Raw genomic sequence first — 9,735 nt, forward strand, 5'->3', positions numbered from 1 at the left:
CTTAAAAATATCCCATATAACTGGAAATGAATGATATATGATAATCTTTGCTCTTGAGTCACCTTGTCATTTTTACTACAAAATTGATTTTTTAAATAAATGTTTAATCAGAGGTGTTCTGTGCCCTTTACAATTACCTGTTTATAAAAAGAGAGAAACATATTCTGCATTGCCCCAAATATTTATAATTGTATTTTATTGCCAACTTTAAAAAAGTAACTTGTTTATGTCGGTGCAATAGTCAGTGCTTTTCTGAGATTTACCCTATTGTAAGGAAGAACCCTCAAACACATATACACAAACCCTAAACCCCAAACAGCAAGTAAACTCTCTCCAGATTTGTCAATCTGTAAGTATGAGGGCCACATCAACAATCTCTTCTTTCCCTGTGTTAAATATAACTGAGGTGTGTACTCAGACCCTCATCACGTACGTAGTCTTGTTAGAAATGTGCATAAAGTCCCGTAGAGGTGGCATTCCTCCTGTTTCATGCAGGCTACTATAAAATGCAAAGTATTACATTTTTGTGTTATATTAACTCAAGGGAACTTAACAAAAATAAAAGCATTATCATAACATGCAGTACCCTTCTACTTTAGGCAAGAACAAGTATCACTGAGGTTTTCCTTTATTCCAAGTCTATTACTCTTGGCCTTAGCACATCTGGTCTTTAGATAATATTGAACCAGGCAAATTAGGTCAAATGTAGTTTCTTAGCTGTAGACTCAAGTGTGGTCTCCTTTTGTGGCAGTGAGTTGGTAGAGTTACCAGATGAAATATGGGATGCCTAGTTAAATTTGAATTTCAGATGAAGAATGAGTATGTTTTTATATGTTCCAAGTATTATATGGGACATACTTAAATACTAAAAAATTATTTATCATTTATCTGAAATTCAGATTTAACTGGTGTTTGGTATTTTTCTTTGCTAACTCTGGCAACCCTAGTTGTTGGTTACATATCTATGAAGTTTAACACAGAAGTGTGGCTAAAATAAGCCCAAACTGTGTGTTTATTTTGTTTTTACAGACATCTGTCTGTTAACCCTGTCCAAAGGCCCTGGTACAACTTACTTTTTATCACTTAGAAACTTTAGAGTGATTAAATAGTAAGGGGAAGGGTTCTGAGAGTGAAAACAGCCCCGAACGCAGGGAGTTAGCAGTCTCTCACAGCTGGATCGCACAGCCACTGTCTGCTGTCTGAGTCTGCGTGCGACTGGGCATTTCCATTTCACCTCCCACAGGTCACCATAGGAACAAAGTGTTCCTCCCTCAGCCCAAGTTCAGTATTTGGCTTTTGTTAATATTTCACAACTACAGATTTTGCACGCCCAGAGTTCCTTTGATTGGATTTTGATGTCTGATTCTGTCTCCTTCATAGTCTTTGAAACTGCTCACACGAAGATTCAATTTGAAACTTGTTATAAGGGTATTCTTACATCTGGGTATTCAGGGCCACCAGCAGTGGTATTGTTCTCCTATGTTACTGCCATTGTAATGAGTTTACAATCCTGAATCTTCAGATCTACTGCAAGTTTAATTGAAAGAAGCATTTCAGCACTAAGATCTATCATCCAGTGAATTGCAGGGGAAATAAGAAAATAACATTGATGTGTGTCTAGGGTCCATAAACATACCAGATGAACGAATATATTGGCTTATAATTTATTTTGAAAATGGTCTTGTAATACAAAGTGTTGAATAATGAAAGATGGTTGATAGGTACCTATGAGTAGTGCTGACATTTTTAGAGAACTATCCTCTTTTCTAAATAAGAGTCTACATCACAAGTTGCCAGCCTTTAATTATATGGAGAAACAGAAGTGGTAGGGTGAATACAGCCCATTCCTGGGAAAGCATCTGAACAGGTGAATTACCATTATCAAATGCCTACAGACTTGTCACGTGAGGGCAATATGTGTTTTAAAAATAACAAGTTGAGCATGGGAGAGCCTCCTTTTGGCGATGGCATCCTTTCCCTATTATATAAGAAATTCAAGTAATTCTCTTAAGAAGTTACTTGATTGTAGTAGAATGATGCTGATCTTGGCTGGAAGCTTTTAAGTTGTAAACATTGTTTCTACAATTGTTGCACTTGTTTAGCATATGAGAAATTTTGCCCAGAAGAAAATTCTCTTGGTCTTTTAAATTATCCAGGAAAAGGTCTTTCTGGATTTTTCAGGCCATGAGTATCCCTATATAGTGAGTCAACACCTGTCATTATTTTTGATCTTTCCTCTGCTGTTTGTTGAAGATTTTAGCAAGCAGTGAAATGTCCAAAAAAGAAAGGGGGTCAAATTTGACTCAGACTGTTGAAGATCTTTCTTACCCTTGTTCTAAACCTTTGGGTCATGAAACAGTTGTAATTGTGATTCTAGTTGATTAAACTCTTATTTAGAACATATTCACTTACTACAAACTATTGAAATGCAAATATGTTTAGAAGCACCCACGTACCATATTCATTAAGCTGCGTATGTCTCGTCTAAGCATAAGAAGCATCTGAGACATGTATTAAAATATAAATACCAAAGCCCATCTTTTGGAAACTGCAAGTTTAGAAGACATTGACTTTAGATAGGGTTAATGTAGGAAATGCCCTGGTTGGCTGGATTTTGTCTAAAATTTGATCTGTGGGATTTGATGAGCAAGTACATCATGGTTCCCTACTCATTATTTATCTCAATTTCATAAACTTTGGTACATTTTCCCTTTTAGTCTTTAGTAGATGGGGAATCTTAATTTTCTTAATCTTCCTTTCTATGAAAACTGCTTCACACACATGATCGTTGTAGTTGCCTTTTATCTGGGCTTCTGGCTGTGTATGGACATGAAGTACAAGGACCAGAACTGTATGCACTTTTCCAGATATGGATGCACCATTGTGCCCAGGAAGTAAGAACAAGTACTCACCTCTCACCCCTCATCACTCCCAGACCCCATCTCTCCACCTCTATTCCAGCCACTCAGAACAGCTTCATCCATACCTCCCAGGCTCCCTGTGAGCCCTTTCCCTTGTAGTTATTTTCTTCCTGGAACACCAAATCCTTTTAACTCTCCTGCATCCAGATAACTCCCACCACTTCTTTCACCTTCCTTGCCCCCAACCATCTAGATAATGTGTTCTTTTTCCATATAGCATCATGTAGTGTCATCTAGGAGATGGTTCATCACATTCCATCAGTTTGTCATGCTGTAAGACTATAAACTTTGTATTTCCAATAGCAAGCACAGTGCTTGGTACATAGTCTATGGTCACTACATATTTATTTGAAAGAATGCTTATTTGTTACATTTTCTGATGCCATCCCACATTTATTCACTTCTTTCCCCATCCCCTTGACTCCCAGCCAGGGCAGTGTCTGTTGAGAAAAACCCTGAACCCTTTGGCAAAACTGAAAAATGAGATCTTGGAGTTTCATAGATACATTTTGCATGACTTCTTTTAAATGTGAACACTTATCTCCCAATTTTATATGAAATCACAGAGTTTTAGACATTCTTCTAGTATTTTGTTTCTACGAGCATTTTGCATTTCAGCTATCTTAGTATCGTCTATAATCCTGGAGCCTTTTCTTGTGCTCTCTTGTGGGTCATTATAAAACATCAGATGGTCCCAATTCTGATCTCTATGGAAACTCATTTTTGTGTCCAGGAAGATGTCTACTTCTACTTGCCTTTTTTTTTTAACGCCTTTATATGTCTCTCTTCTTGACAAAATGGCAAAGCTTTTAAGAACAGAGCTCTTAAACTCTTGAATAGCATTTGGATAAGAATGATTCTCATAGGACTTACATTGGGTGATTAGAATGGGATGAAGGTCTATAAAAATACATCAAAGAGAACTCATACCAAATAATGTTATTTGGAGTATAAGGATCTTAGAAAAAAGTGGATACTTTCAGCATGTTTATGAAAGCATCTATTAAGAACCCATGTCTGCCAACTCAACTCTAAGTCCTTACAAAGGTCTATTTAAGCCTGACACGATCTGAGTCCTGCTACATCTCTGAACATACCCCCTACCACGTCCTTCTTCACCCTCTTGGCTTCAGCCAAATGGGCCTCCATGCTGTTTCTTATTCACTCAGCCTGGACCACTTTCCCACCTCTCTTCCTTCAGTCTCTGCTCAAATATCACTTTCTTATTGGGTTATTCCTTGGCTTTTCTAGGAAAAATAGCACCTCCCCCACCTTGTCAGATACTACCTGTCTCCCTCTCAAGCTTTTTCTCAAGTACTCATCACCTTCTGATGTACTTTATGTTTACTTATGTGTTTGTTTTTATGTCTCCCATACTGGGAGGTAAACTCTCTGAAGGCTGAAGTTTGTCTGTTTTGTTCACTGCTGTATCCTCAGCACTTAGATCAATGCCTAGAAATAGACTAAGAGGTCAGTCAACATCCATTGTTCAAAACTGAGTTTAGTTTCTATTGTACAGTCTTTGTAAAGTCTGTGTTATTATAAAAAATGGAATAGAACATGACCAAGGAAGAATTAAAAAGTTATAGAATAATTATGTCCTAAATTATTGGATTTTAACAATGTTATTGAGATTTAAAAATCTTTCATGGAGTATTTCAATCCAATGCTGTTAAACTCTTTTAGAAGGTAGGAAAAAATATTCAGCACAATTTATTATAGTGAAAAATGGAAACAGAGTAAATGTCCAACAATAAGGAGTTGCTGAATAAGTTAATGTATATTCATACATTATTATATATCATACAGTATATCACAATGTATTCTTACAAGGCATGAGAAATAATATTAACATGGACTAATGCTTCTGATGTACTCTTTATAAAATATGATATAAATATGTGAAAAATGATTTCAAATTTGTTGTATGTATATGTGTGTATATATTAGACACAGACATGCTCAGAAGCCTGGAAAGAAACACCTCAAAATAGTAATGAAACAGAGATAGTTTAAGTAAACTGCCCGTGGTCATACTCCACACTAAATTGAGGAGCTAGGAGTCAAGTCTAGGCAGAACAGCTCTAGCCTGCATCTTAGCATCTTCTGTACCATACACTGCTGGTTCTGTGTGTGTCCTGCTGGAGGACCCCTCAGCCCCACCAGCACCACTCCCTCCAACAGGGAGCTTCCCCACTGCAAGGCTGGGTGTCTGTAACCCAGCACCTAGCACGTGTACCAGCTCATCACAGTGTAGAGTTGAATTACAACCCAGTATAACTTTGGGTCTTATATGTCTTCTTTCCAATTATAATGAAGTTAGATTTCAGCAGGCATTAATCAGTCCTTCAGTTTTACCTGGAAAATACTGTTCAATTCTCTGTAGGCTAATATGGAAGTGGGGGGGCAAGGTATAACTCAGTGGTAAAGCGCATGCTTCAATGGTTCAATCCCCAGTATCTCCATTAAGAAAATAAATACATAAGTAAACCTAATTATCTCACCTTCCCACCTCCACAAAAAAACAAAGTTTAAATACTCTGTCGGCTAATATGTAGTACTTCCTGTAATGACAATGAATGAGGCTACCAGTGTTGAGTTTTTTCTTTTTCAGAACTGGGACTGCTGCTGTTGACCAGTGTGGAAGCGATTCAGCTAAAAAACAGATCCATTAAAAACAGGTCCAGTTGCTCAGTTGTAAGAATATGAGTTAACACCTTGAGCAACTCTTAGGTTATGACGTCAGTTTTTTGAGGACAAGCTCAGACAAAACATCTTCCAAAGAATCATCATCTGTAAAGTCTATTTGGAAATTTAATCAAAACACAGTGTCATTAAATACAGCCCTAGACTAGAGTTTGTAATCTTAGGCAAGTGGCTTACAAGATGGTCACCATTTGTTCTCCTGTTTCCTTAAGCAGCTATCTTGATATCCAAGATGTCCTGTTTATAAACTGTCATCTGCGAGGCCAGGGAGCAAAGTGAGCCTGTGATGGATCACCCTTAGCAGGCTGACTCCGCCTGTCGTTCTTGCTGGCTCTAATTAAAAGACAGCCAAGCCAGGGGTCTAAGGCAGGGATGACAATAGGGCGGCAGTCCCCAAAATAGCAGCAAAGGAAAATGGATGCCTTTGAGTGATTGCATGATGTCTGAATTAATGGTCAGGAAATGAGCGATTATTGCATACTTAAAGCTAGGCTGTTTTATAAAGCTTATGGTGTGCTCAAAGCTGTGTACTTGAACTTGGGGAAATTTGAGAGGAATTTGTTCAGTGATTGCTTGGCTGGATATAATGCATATCCAAGCAGGGTTTAAACTAAGGAGAAAAACTGGTACTGCTGTTTTAGTATTGATGTTTCTAAAATAAGCATGATCTTATGAAACTCATTTTGTAGACACATGTAGTCTCTAGCCAGTTGTTGACTTAGAGACACAGCTTTTATTGCTACTGCCTCTGTTCCTGACTTAATATTAGTTGGTATTTAAATAGCTGTTTTACTGTGGAAGCAACACTTCTAAGATTGCCCTTCTTTTTCTTTTTTCTTTTTAATATATTCTCACAGCACTTCTATTTGGCAAGTCAGTGATAAGCATCCTTATTTTCCTGTGACCGATTAGTTCAGTAGGTTAAGGCATCACACAAAAGAGGCCGAGGTCCAGCGTTTGATTCCCCCTTGGGGGTGAGCTCCCCTAGGCTGCACTCCTAACCCCAGACGCCATCTTGTAATGGTGACCATTCATCATGGGCAGAAACAGGAGAGGGGGTGAGGGTGGATCACAGCAAATCCATCACCACTGCTGGAAACCCAACTGATCACGCTGGTCTCACAGACTGGGGGCTGGGAGGGGTCAGGGGGATTGTTTTATGCAAAGAACAGTGAGGCATGCAAACAGGAAAATTGAGGTACAGATACACTATATTGTTGAATTTTAAAAAATTGATCATTTTAGTAAACTTCAAATCCACATTATTTTTTCCCACTTTTCAGTCAGTTTGAATTTTGTAGACATAATCCTAAAAACATTTGCTGCTCTCTGGCCTGTATCATATATGGGCACCTAATTATTTCTTAAACTATCTTTGTTCTAAAAATAACCACCACAAATTTAATAGCTGGAAAATGGATGTCAAATGAAACCTTGCTCACATATATCTTCTCACAGAGAATGGCCTACCTTAGAAGTACCTATAGGGAATAAAGGAGAAAAAAATACCAGAATGTAACACTGACTTCAAAAGGCAGATGATTTTGGCTGAGGTGGGAGGCGTTATACTTGGCCTGGTTTTGTTTTTGCAGGACAGTTATTCTTAGAGTGGCTGACCTTCCTATTGTGGATTTCTTTTGTCTTGACTAATGTTGGCTCCTGCTCCCCACCCCCATTTATTTACTTACTTATTTTCCCTCCAGCCCACGGTCGGTCCTCCCGAGAAGCCCCACTGCTCTCAGCCCTTCCGACTGCGCTGTCAGATGCTCTCAAGCACCCTTGGTGGCTAAGGTCCCCACCAAACACCTCATGCACACCAAGCCCACAATCAAGATTCCACTGAGATGAGAAACATCTGGGTCGTGTTCCTTAGTTCTTTCTGTCATGTGTCGTGCTTTCCTCACAGGAGACCTTTTATGAGTGTCTGCTGAGTGGAATGGGCACAGAAGCCAAGGTCTGATGAGAGTGGTTTGGCTTTGTTTTCCAATGTGCCATACCCACAGAGAGCCAGAGTGTCCTTATATCAGTTCATGTAGACTTTAATCTCTACTTCTAGCTAATTTTCTGTTCACAAGTGTCCCCCAGGCCTGGTGTCACCTCTCCCTACCTTGTCCACCAGCGCCCACTCCATGCATGTCTGGTCAGGAAGACCCGACGCTCAGGGTCTAAAGATCCTGTCCCCAGTTCTCCTTCCCCAACTCCCCTTTTTAGCTTCTGCCCCTCTGCTTGGCTGGAAAGATAACTTCTGGGTTTATCCTAAGCACTTTCCCACCTGTTCTCTACTCCTTCTGATAGAAAAAAACAGCTCATTAATGATCCCAGGGATCATTAGTATCAGAATGATGATATCAGGACTGATGTTCATGGTATAAATTCTCCCATGGAGAGGAGTTGTCTTATTTATCACGATCCCATCCCGGCCTCAGGATGAAGGCGGTCGCAGTCATAATTGAGAGCACAGTTTCTGGAAGCAGACTACTTGGATCAAATCCATCGCTTTGTCTCTGTGTGCCCTCAGACAAGTTGCTTAACTTCTCTGGCCTCCATCTGTTCATCTTTTAATGTGAATAGTAGTATCTATTTCACAGGTTAATAGTATTTGAAAGCATTTAGAACAGACCCAGTAAAGAGCAAATGCTATGTAAGTGTTACTCAAATCATGAGAATTTTTTTTCCTCCTCAACTTTTTTGCTAACTTTGCTAGGTATTTTATCTTTAAAACATAATATATTAAGGTACAAACTTACAGTTATAGAATAAAGAAGTCATGGGGATGTAACATACAGCATGGTGACTATAGTTAACAGTACTATATTGCATATTTGAAAGTTGCTAAGAGAGTAGGTCTTAAAATTTGATTTCATCAGAAGAAAAAAATTGTGACTATTTTGGTGATGGCTATTAACTAAACTTATTGTGGTGACCATGTCACAATATATACAAATACTGAATCATTATGTTGTAAACCTGAAACTAATATAATATTATGTCAATTATATCTCAATAAAACATATGAAATATAAAACTATGAGAATGTGTATTTTTAAAAGCAAAAATGGTTTAAATACAATGTCTGTGGGCAAGGATCATTGGAAACCTTTCATGTGAAACTATGTCTTTTGGAGGGTGGAGATTCTTCCTTACTTTGAAATGTTAAGGCATCTAGATATTTAAAAATACATTTTTCAAAACCTTAAATAGTAGTTTGTGTTACTCTTTCTTGCTTTGAACATCCTGAAGTGTAGAAAAAAATCCGTATTTCTCAGAGGTTACCCCTTCTCCTTTTTTGCTAAATAACTTACACTGAAAAGAGGAAACACTGACACTTAATCAACAAAAGAAAGTTGTACTTGATATCCTGTTTGTACAGAGGATGAAAATAGCTCTTCAAAAATAGCAGATTGAAGTTGATATTAAAAACATTCACTTTGATAATGAGCATTTCTCTGCCTCTGTTCCTGAGATAATCTATGCTACCATAATAAATAGGGTATCAAAAGGAACACAATTGTGTCAGAGTTTCTCTGTTTGGCACAAACACAAATATACGTATTTTACAGTGACAGTTGATAATAAAAGATTTGCACAGGACATATCTGTTTGCGCTTTCCTTATAGTCCCTTATTGGCGATACACAGTAGCCCTTTTTCTAAATTTAATTTTTATGAAAGGAAAAGGAGCAAGATGCAATAATAAAAAAATCCAGTGGGTAGAGCTATTGTTAATCAGATTTTTGGAGTTGTGGGGGCTGTGTCTGCAGCACTCAAGGGATTCTTTTATGGACGAAGGTTCAGAACAATTTCGCTGTGCCTCAGGTATAGTGTCTAGGGGAGTTGTCTCTGGATCTACTTAATCAAGTACCCCAGCATAGGTACATTTGTTTATTTGAGGGGATGTTACATGTACTTTGTATATACCAAACAAAAAATTAAAGATGATGATCTAGGTAGTATGCATCAATTAAAAAAAATTAATTTTCTACCTGTACCCAGTGTCTCATTTCTATGCTGAAGCCCACTGGTTGGAATTAAGGTCCCCATTTTATCTATAAAATGAAAGGTCCTAGAATTTGCCTCTAAATAAATGAATCACTCAGCGAGAACAGAGT

Source organism: Vicugna pacos, chromosome 5 (genome assembly GCF_048564905.1).
Source record: "Vicugna pacos chromosome 5, VicPac4, whole genome shotgun sequence".
Classification (NCBI taxonomy): Eukaryota; Metazoa; Chordata; class Mammalia; order Artiodactyla; family Camelidae; genus Vicugna; species Vicugna pacos.